Source organism: Tupaia chinensis, unplaced genomic scaffold, assembly GCF_000334495.1.
Source record: "Tupaia chinensis unplaced genomic scaffold, TupChi_1.0 Scaffold000096_1, whole genome shotgun sequence".
Taxonomy (NCBI): domain Eukaryota; kingdom Metazoa; phylum Chordata; class Mammalia; order Scandentia; family Tupaiidae; genus Tupaia; species Tupaia belangeri.
This window is the reverse complement of record NW_006159558.1, coordinates 3298273-3309738: the sequence shown is the minus strand read 5'-3', so window position 1 is coordinate 3309738 and position 11466 is coordinate 3298273.

Genomic DNA, 11466 nt, shown 5'->3' with positions numbered 1-11466 from the left:
AGAGTGTCTGATTCGGCATAAATCCTCCATCGCAATGGGAAAGACCATTAAAAAGGGGTGAAGTGCTGAGGCCATTCTCAATTGCTATTGTCAGAGAGCACAGGGATAGACACCGGAGGACTCTGGCACACACTGCTTCGCTGGCTGAGACGAATCATTACATCCATCTAGGATCTGCTACTTCACATATGCGGTTGCTGAGCTCCAAGATGTCAAGTTACATTCTGCTCCCTGTGATCTCTGTATGCAGTATAAATAAGATACAGTGATCTCTCTTAAATAATAAAATATAGTATTATCAGAAAATATTTTATATTGAATTTGATCATGTTTTATTATATTCCAGTAGAATTTAAAAACTATAGGATTAGAAGGGTCTCAATTTTATTTATTTTTGGTTTCATGTATGAAAAATTATGAAAAGCACAAATAAGTAAAAGTCACACTATTACAGATATTCTTATACAATACATTCATATTCACATACACATTGCTTATATGTATACACACATACACATACACGCACACACATATACACGTACACATACATACACATACATACACATACATGCACACACATATACACGTACACATACACATACACATACACAGGCATTCCCCCAGCCAGCAGTACTTTCCTGTGGTAAACTCCACCCCAGCGTGATAGGCTCCCTCTGGAGGTTCTTTGCAGAACTGCAGCCACCACAGTGCCTCTGATTTCATTCTGCAGAGAGGACTGCTGTCTAAACAGGTTGGAAATTATGTCTCTGGTGGGCCACGCCACGTGTTCTGGCTTCTTAGCACCCGTTCATACCCTTGGTATGTCGTAAGACTCTCTCATTTTCTGAGTCCTACCTCCTTATGGGAGATCCCAGAAGACTTGGAATCGCAGCTCTTGGCAGGTGGGATCCAAGAGTTTCTGGGCTTCACTGGCTTCTGCTTTGGGAAAGATGAGTTCAAGGAAGAAGGCTTCACTACAATTCACTTTTGCTAGAGGCGTCTGGCCCTGGGGAGGCAACTCTGGCTTGTCCGGCCCATAGAACAGACGTGGGCTGGAACCTGGGGCCGAAGCCACTATGCTCAAGCCTGGAGCAGTGCGAAGATGGCTTCCCAGGCTTGTGTCTGCCAAGCCCTCACTGTCTTTGTCAGGCCAACTTTTTTTGCACATGTTTTGGGGCATAATGCCGGGAAGCTGTGAGCTTATCTTCCCCAGTAGCTCGAGGATGCCACGAACTCCCCGGTCTACTCTATTTCTGTCAAGTCCACCTAATTAGCTACTGTAACTTGTAACTAATGAAATGATTTGATCCTGATCATTGTGCTTATTAACACGTGTCCCCAGAGCCCACAAACATATACCAATGTACTTTCTGTTTAAGAATGAAACTGCTCTACGCACTAGTAAACTCAGACCCACTCTCTCTTATTAATCGTGCCATGGTATACATGTATTGTACTGACACACCATAATTTTCTTAACAAGCCCCCCAGCCAGGTACATAAAAGCAATTTTCTTATTTTTACTGTTATAAACAATGTAACAGTGAAAACCCTGACATATTTATTCTTACCAATTCACATTGGTTTTTGTATAGATTCCTACAAGTAAGATTACTGCAAGATTATATATCCATATATGTCCACACTAAAATTTAAACATGTGAAATCAGATTATACTTCAGAAGGGCATATAAAGACATCATTTTTTCCCAGATGCTCTCTAACATTTGATGCTATTATTCTTTTAAAATGCTGCTGTTTGGAAAGGCAATATTCGCAGGAAGACATCGCATTATGTCATGTATTGTCTCTCTGCAATGTGTATAACATGTTTCACACAGTGTGTAATGTGTTTGTGTTGCATCACAATCTTTTCCCTGAGTCCTTCACTTATCTTTCCATTTTACGTAGGGTGTCTTCTTCTACCTAAATATTCTATTCTACACTTGTTATAATGGTTCAGCATTAGAGAGTTTAGTGATATAATTGAGTACATTAATGAATATCCTTATGAATAAGGATAATCACATGAGACACAGAAAAATATTGATCTAATTGAGAATAATAAATATTTGTTTAAAAACTTCAGTCTAATAAAACATGTGATCAAATATTTTAAATAAGATAAACAAAACTTCTTAAAATGATTTTTTAATGATATTGGAAGTCATTATAGAACACTACAATAAAATTCCAAATGCATTTCTATTGCGGTTGGAAGCGGGGCAGACTGCAGAATATCTCACCACTCTACTGCAATCGGATTTGGGAGGTTTTAGCTAACACAATAAAACAGAATCAAGTAAATGGTGTAAATATTGAAAAAGGTGAAAGCAGTATCACTCTTTGCAGATAACATGGTTTTATACCTAGAAAATGCAAGAGGCCTAACTAAAAGAAAACCTTTTAGAACTAATTTTCTTAAAAAACACACATACAGGAAGGTGTCACTCAATAAGTGCTGGAAAAACTCAACAGCTTTCCTTTATACTAATAAAAATATTGAGAAATTGACGTGGTAAAAAACCCCATTCATGGCAGCTCCTAAGACTACAAACGAGTAAATATAAATTTATCAAGCAGGCCATAAGACCAGAATATATATTTCAATATTAATATTTCACTAAAGGCATAAAACAAGAGTTCAGTAAATGGAGATATGTCACAGGAAAACTCAACAGCATAAAAGCTTCTCAAATCAATGTGTAAATTTCATGTAACTCCAATCAGAATGTTAATAGGTTGTCTTTAATGTATTCTGATCTTGTTTTTGAACTGGACAAATAGATTACATATTAAGGAATAATGATTTCTGAGAATGTTTTGGAAAAGACCAAAAAGTAGCAAGCTTATTTTCCAGTTCTTTGAATGTATTTTATAGCTGCTCTAAACAGAACAACATAGAATGGCATAGAATGACCAAACTGGTGAGCAAAATGGTAACCAATTCAAAAGTCATTGTTTTATTAATATATCATAAATGATACTTGGACATAAAGCTCATAATTTAGAAGAAAAAAAGTGCATTTATGCTAAGTTATGACTTCTAGGTAGAATAAAAAATCTAGATAAAAAAATAAAATTTATTTAACATTAAAATATTTTTTTATTTTTAAGAATTATTTTATTTAACTGTATTTATTTATTTATTTTAATTTGACCAGAATGGGAGAGAGAGAAAGAGAAAGTGAGAAAGCAAGCCTCCAGGTCTGGAACTTGATCCACAACTGGCCATGTGGGAGTCCAGTTCCCTTAACCACAATGCCACCTGCCAGTCCCAAGTTTTTATTTTTTAACCATCAAATGAGGGAGGTACTTCTAAGCAAGACTACAAACTCAGACACCACACAAAACAAAACTAAAAATCCCGCCTGATCACTTTGAATATATTACAGGTTAGAATATAAAACCTGAGCGAGCCCCATAGCCTTGTGATGAAGTGAGTTAGATCTCACATGGCCGACTATGGTCCAAATCCCACCCCTGGCAGCTTGAAAAGCATGCCAAGTATGTGTGTGTGCATGCCCTAAATGGTAACAGAATGGAAAAACAGAGGAGAAAGAAATGCACAATGATCATGCCTCATTGGATGGTGTTTCTCCCTCGTCCTCTCTCTTGGTAAGTACACATGCTTTCTGGCGGTTAAAAAAAGAGAGAGAGAGAGAGAAGAAAAAATCATAATGAGCGTGAAACCTGGAGTGCTTGTTAAAAGTTCCCTGAACCCTCCCTCCTCTATGTTCTGACGCCGTCGGTAGGTGAAGCTAGGACCCGAGAATGTGCCCTTCTCCTAAGCTCACAGTTAACATCGCGCTGCTGGTTGAAGTCTCATTTGGTGTAATACTTCGATACACAGCTTCCCTATTAACGTTGTGGTGCTAATACAGACACCAGTTCAGATGCCACCAGTGAGCATACATTTTACTCCAACTTATTTTAGGGGTGCATTCCTGTTATAAGGCAGTAAAAACTTAAGCTAGAGGAATAAAGAGGTACCAAGAGTCAAAATCAAACTCTTTCTGGGACAGCTACCAGATCAAGTTGTGGTTACATTAAAGCAAGGGCAACATAACTAAGATATTTCATTTATCAAAAGAAAGTGAAATGACATCAGTGGAAATTACCAAGTAACAATGCCTCCCCCTCCCCCCCCAAAAAAATCTCCTGTTCATAATAGCAATGAGAAAACTGGTAAAAGTTGTCAAGATTAACATTTTCAGAACCCCAGAAATTATCCAAAGATGTAGAGTACCCTGCAGAGTGTTTATTCAGGAATAAATGGCTGACCTTCGGTAAGACCAATGAGCTTAAGTATTTTAAGTTCCTGGTTCCATCCTCTGCTGTCCAGTTCTTTGGTAGCCTTGTAAGATAAAAGCTTGCATTCTAAACTCAGTCTGGAGGCCACTAGAAATAACAAAATAGAAGCGTAGTTCTTAAAAAGCCCTATTCCTAAGGAATTGTCATTATTTGGTTTGCCTCATGTTTCTCTGGGATTTTCCCACTTACAAGACTATCTGTATCTAACCTGGTTTAGAGTTTGCTAGTGCAGATTTTCTCCAAGGGCATTAATTTTAACTTTGCAACTGCTTGAGTGGTAAATAACAGTTGGGGCAAACAATAGACTAAGCAAATAACTTAAAAATAAAAATGAAGGCATTCTAAGGCATGTTATCTATACAAGCTTAAAGCTCTGAGACATTCCTGGAAATCTAAAAGGCCATGTGTATGTCAGTCCTGTGCACATCTCGAGACCAAGTATGTGGTCAGAAAAGACCTGAGAAGGCTTAAGCTCTCACCACTGGCTGGCCTAGGGCTCTGTGTAAGCAGAAATGGAAAACTAGGTAATATTGCCAATTGCCTTGGTAAGTGCTTTAAAAAGAGGGAAGAAAGTAAGGAGAATAAAGAAAAACTCTTTTCTTTCTAGTTCCAGGAGTCTGCAGATGGAAGTGGGGTCTGTTGTAGAGCTGGGGGTTGTCCTAGCTGACAGAGATAGAGGGTTGCTGGAGTTGGGGGTGCCCGGGCTGGAGCTGGAGTAGAGGGCCCTGCCTCAGTGTCCCTTAGGCCAGCGGTCTGCAGATGAAAGTGGGATCTTCTGTAGAGCTGGGGACAGTCCTGGCTGACAGAGATAGAGGGTCACTGGGGATGGGGGTGCCGGAGCTGGAGCTGGAGCAGGGAACCCTGCCTCAGTGTCCCTTAGACAAAGATTTTAAATAAGCTTTTCTAAATATGTTCAAAGACCTAAAGGAGATAATGTTTAAAGAACTAAAGGAAAGTATGATATCAATAAGGAAATAAAAAATTTTTTTAAAAATCAAATGGAAATTCTGTAGATAAAAAGTGCAAAAGCTGACATACAAAGTTCACCAGAAGGCTCAGAAACATATGAGTAAGCAGAAAATGAATAAGTAAACTTAAGAGACTGGCACCAGGAAGAAATTGAATGAAGAAAGATTAACACTGTCAGGATAACCAACATATGAAACTCAGAAAAAGCAAAAGGAAAGGAAGGGACAGAAAATATATTTAAAGAAATAATGAATTAAATTCAAGCTGCCAAATTTGCTGAAAAATATTAATCTATGTCTTCAAATATATCAGTGAATTCCAAGTGGAAAAATTTTAGAGATCCATAAGTATATATCATGATTAAATTTTCAGGCCTGACAACAAAGAGACAATCTTGAAAGCAGCAAGAGAGAAGCAATTGATAATGAACAAGCAATTATTATTATTGACAGCTGATTTTTTTAATCAAAACAATGGAGACCAAAAGACAATGAAAGGATACATTGGATGATACAATACAATACAACCAAGTATTCAAAATGCTAAGGGGGTAAAAACTGTCAACCAAGAATTCTATACCTGAAAAAAATTATTCTTCAAAAGTGAAGAAGAAATTAGTATGTTTACACACACACACATATGTATATATATTTGCTAGAGGGTATGTGCACTCACCAGAGGAGAGAGAGAAAATGAGAGAGCAATAGCACCCCCATAGGGAATGATCACATGGCAATCCTTTCTCCTCCTTTTGCCCTGTCAGGACTTGGGGAATACCCACACAGATTCCCTGCATGCTTTTTCAAACTTCTGTGTCCATAAAAGTATGCTGGAAAAACCCCAGAGAAGTGAGCATCAGAGGTATGTCAGGTGATCCATAACTGCCATTGATAACAACTTCCTGGTATTGCTCTAGACTTAAGATGTTAGCAACATTCGGTCACCCTTAATGTTGAAGTTTGTGTGATGTTTTTTCTCATGTCATTATCTAATTCTGTATTTTTTTTTCAAAGGGGGTTTCCAGGCCCGTTAGGCTTCTGTCTCTGGGATAAGCCTGCTCTTGCTGGTGTGGAAGCCCACTGATGGCTTTCGGGCAAAACAGTGTCCCCAGTTGGAAAATCCCACGATATATTGTATGCGAGTTTTAAAACTTTCTATTTTATCTGTTTTTTGGTTCCTCTGTCATCACAGATGTAATTTATTTATGTCTTCCTTGTTTTATTTTATTAGCCTTTAGCCAGGCTTTTTATTTAACTACCCTAATTTATTTGTTTTACGAGCTTTTCTAAAAACGTCTTTTGTTTGCAAATTTTGTTATTTTGTTTTCAAATTTGATTTTTATTAGTATCCCATTTGTTTCTTTCTATTTAAATTCTTTTAATGTTTATCTATGTATTTATTTCATGAGCAAGAGAGAGACAGACAGACATCCCCATCAGGGTCTTCACACCACAATCCCCTCCCATCTCAGCCAGCCTGAATCACAGGTATGTGCTCCCAATGGACACAGGGTGAACCTGGAAGACACTGCAAGGAGGCCGTTGTGTGTTCTACAGACCAAGTGAGGAAAGGAGAGTGAGAAACTCAGAGGTTCCAGGGCTCAGATCTCATGAGATCTCATAAAATATGGTGAGAATTTAGTCAATATGAAGAATCTTGAAAAATGTGTAGTATGTAAAATAATACACAGATTTCAAAAAAAAATTTTGCACTTAAATAAACTCATACTTTAACTCCATCTTCCTACAAACATTCTGAAATCCCATTATGTTCTGAATAGGAAAGATGGACGGCAGAAAGTTTGAAGCAGGAGGGTGACGAGACAGGTTTCTGTGTATTACAACGCCAGCCCACTGGCGTGTGATAGTCCACCCTGCACGAGATTGTGCTTCTTGGAACTCAGGGTGGTCCCCGGGAACATGAAGGAGCTGGATCCCACCGAGAACAGCTGGGCAGGAAGGAGCACTGGATCTGGGCCCTGCCAGTGATGAAAGAGAAAGAGGAAGATAGACGAGGCTTCAAAGAAGGTCTCGTTTCAAATACGAGGCACTAAGTGCAGAGACAAATGGAGTCACGGGCAGGGCGAGCCTGAGAGTGTAACAGGTAGTGGGGAAAGGTAATCAAGTTAGAGACTCTCCCCCCCCCCATTGCTTTTATTATTAGCTTTTAAAACAAGCAACACATGTAAAAGTCTTAGAAAATACAGATGAGAAAAGAAAAGGTGATGTCACTGTAATTCGCAACCCTAGAGCTAGCCATTGTTAATATTCTGGTAGCCATTGTTAATGCTTTGGTGTATGCAGTTCCAATGTTTCTACACATCTGCATCTAAGAATATGTAAATGTAACTATTTTTACTGTAACACAGTCATATTGTTTTTGCATTTAGTATTTTATAAACCTCTTATGTCAATAAATGTAGGTTTTCATTAGAGCAGGAATATTCCATCCTATGGTTGTACTGTAATTTAGTTGAACACTCCTGGTCTTTTAGGTTTTCCCACATTTTGCCTTTGTAAACAACCATGCAAAGAACATCTCTTAATTTACATTTTGATCATTCATTATATTTTAAATATGTTTTATTTTAGATTTTTGCCATTGGGCATGTGTGCTCGATGAATAGAGACAAAGTGAGAAATCAACCATCAGGTGGGAATGGCCACTCCACAATCCCTTCTCCTCCATTCTCTCCTCAGGATTTTGGTCACGCATGCATACGTGCCTGGTGTGATTTTCAAGCCACCGGGTCTGGGACTCAAACAGTGGTTGACCATGTGAGAGTCCACCACCTTAACCACCATGCCAAGATGGCCCCTTAAAAAACACTGTTAATGCCAGAAGGTGCATGCATACACCAGAGAAAGAGCAAAAGTGCCCCCCTAAATGGAACGTGGTCACACCACAATTCCCTTTCCACTGTTCTTCCCTGCCATCAGGGTTTTGTGCAGGCATACATGCACAAACAGCCAGCATGTTTTTCAAGTCACCAGGGCCAGGATTTGAACTGAGTCCGCAATGGAGATCCACTTTTTCCATACAGTGCTTAGCCACTGTGTTATAGGGCTGGCCTTTGCTCATTATTTCTTGTTACTAAATACTTAGCTGTGGCATTTCTAGGTCTAAGAATTCAAGCTTTCAGCTCTCCATATATACTGGCCAACAGGTCTCTAACAGGCTTTGATCTAAAACCCCCTGCACGGTATCCCCGTTCCTTCTGCATCATCGCCAGCACAGCCTATTTTATTCTTTCCCATTTTTCTTGTCTGTGAGCTAAACCGTGGTCAACCTAACTGTTGCATTACTTTGCATTTTTGTTACTAATTTTCATGGACCGTTGTCTTCTTTGGAATTGATTAGTTGATACCTTTTCCTCACTGTGTTGAGCAAGCTCGTCTCTCATTGCTTTTGAGAGTCCTCACTGTGTTGGTCTTTGAAGTCTGTTATATATGTCATGAGAGTTGCTCAATATTCTGATTATTAAGAGGGTACTTCAGAAAGCTCATGGAAAAGTTAAAGTCTGAGTTTATTTTGGTACATAAAAGTTTAAAATCCATGCACAGTTTTTCCATAATATGCATATCATATTATCATTACAATATCACAGTTTCCTGTAGATATATATATATATTTGGAGAGGTTTTTTCGCTATAGGCACATGCACTCACCAGACAGACAGAGAGAGACATAGAGACAGAAAGCAAGAAATCACCCCCCCAGGGGGGATGGTCATGCCGCAATCCCTTCTCCTCCATTCTCCTCTTGGGATCTTGGGCACGCACGCACATGTACCCGGTGTGAGTTTTAAGCCACCAGGTCTGGGACGTGAACCGCGGTTGACTACGTGGGAGTCTAGCGACATAGCCATTACGCTAACTGCTGGTTCCCGAGATAGTTCTATATTTTGATGTTACCAAATCTGTGAAGTTTCTGACTTTAATGTTCAGCTCAGAAAGACCTCTCCCATCCCAGTTACATCAATGCTATTTATCTTCTTGTTGGTAAAGACCTGTTTTAGCAATTTTTTTGTGTGACTATTGTTTACAGTCTTGCCAGTGCAGCCCTCTGCCTCAGTCCCTCAGCTAGGACTTTGAGTGCAAGCATGCCCAGCCCCTTTGCAGCTGGAGGCCTGACTAGTTGTCCAAGCCAGCCTCCATCATGGTCCTCCTGCCTCAGCCTCCCGAGCCACTGGGAAGCACAAGCACACACCACAGCTCCTGGGCTTTAGGTTGTACAGGGAGTTCCACCCAGGTCACCCTGTGCTCCCAGACTGCCAAGCACAGGGTCTCAGTAGCAGGCATCGTCATAGCTCAGCCCATATTTACATTTTAACCCAACTGGCTACCCTGGTCTACTAGCATCCAGGTGAGAAAATATTTTCAAATCAAGTCACCCTGTTACACTAGCATTCTTTGTCACAGTAGCACTCCCCGTGCACTGGCACCTCTTAGCACATGCACTTCGCATCACCCTAACACTGCTCGTGACACTAGCACTCTTCACCACACCAGCACAGGGTCCTGCACATGCACTAGTTTTCCTTGGTACAGGAGTATTCCACGTTACACTAATAGTCCTCCTTGCACTCGACCCTGTGCTACTCCAGCATTCTTTACTGGGTCAGCACATCTCCTGAGAGTAATTAATCTCTGCTCTAAGCACAGGAAGAGTCCACAGGCTCCCATCAGATAAGGCACAGTCCTCAGCCTGGCTTGCTGCAGCCTATCTCAGGGGAGGGCTGTCCCCACGCAGGGAGGGATGAGGGGAGGGTTGAAGGGAGGACACGGTTCCCAGGACAGCCTTCTCCATTTGGTTTAACCTTCTCCTATTCAGGGCTAGGGATGATGAGGGCAGTGTTGGCTTTACCTCTCAGAAAGTCGTCTGGGCCACCAGTGACCCTTAACATGGGCAAATGCACACGGAGCGTGAGGGGCTTCTAGCAGCTTCTGGACATTTCCCCTTCTCTGCAGTTGACCCTCTGTGAGCTGTGACCCCAGAAAGTCACTCAGAGCATCCTGTAATGCTGTCTGGACTTTACAAACAGCACTCCACTGTGTAACTGCAGTACAATCCCCACAGAGCGCTTCTCAATTTCACACACCCCCGGTCTTCCCTCCAGGTTTCTGCCGAATGTCACGGTGAAGCTTGCTCCTGAAAATTTATTAAAACCAACAATACTCCCAGAAGACATGTACCAAGGAAATACTGTCACTTTTGGGACACAGCAGCTGTTCCTTAGAGGACATAAATAATAGTTTGAACAGGAAGCAGGAGAGGACCTGTCCAGGGAAAACTCCTTGGGAAAAAGACAAAACTGATGAAGCTTGATTGTGGCTCAAATGACACAATCCTGAGTTTATCTGGAAGATGATATTCATTGTCACTCCATGTCCTATTATTGTTTAGTTACATGGTTAACACGATGGTCACAGATTACTTTTGAATTACAAAATTAACTCACATTTTCATTAATCCACTTGTGGAATCAAATAAAAGAGTTCTTTTATTACAACTGTCCTCCAACAGGAAATGGAGGTGGGGACAATTTTGCCTCCCAGGGACTTTGGCAATGTCTGGGGACATTGTTGTCACAACCGGGAGGGGTGCTATAGGCATCTAGGGCTGGGGACTAGGGATGCAGCTCAAACCCTGTAATGCCCAGAGCAGCCCCTACTATGGCTTCCCACACAGACACTGACCCAGCCCCAAGTCACGAGTGCTGGAGCTGAGAACAGCGAGGTTAATGGTCTTCCCCACATCTTGCTCCTCCTGTAATCCAAGATGAAAATGATTGACCTACATCAGAAAAACCTGACTATGCAGGGAGGAGGGGTCAGAGGAGTAGGAATCACTGCTGGGCCGATGGGAGGTCCTGGGAATAAACTCTGTGAGGATAAGTGCAGCCTCACCCTGCATCTTGTCACCTCTGCATTGCCACTTGTGTCCTCTGCGCTCTAAAACACATAGGCAGATGCCAGGTGGGACTTCCCAGGCCTCCTCGGGTCAGCACACGGGAGTATCTCCGGGGTCTGCTCAGCTCAAGCTGTTGTTCCTCCCTCTTCCTTGCCACCTCCTTTCTTCTCTCTTTTTCCTGCCCAAGGTGAACACCAGCCCAGATTCCCAGTGTTGGCCATCCCTGCTCTGGGAAGGCCTTGGTAACACTTTCCTGGTCCGTCCACTCTT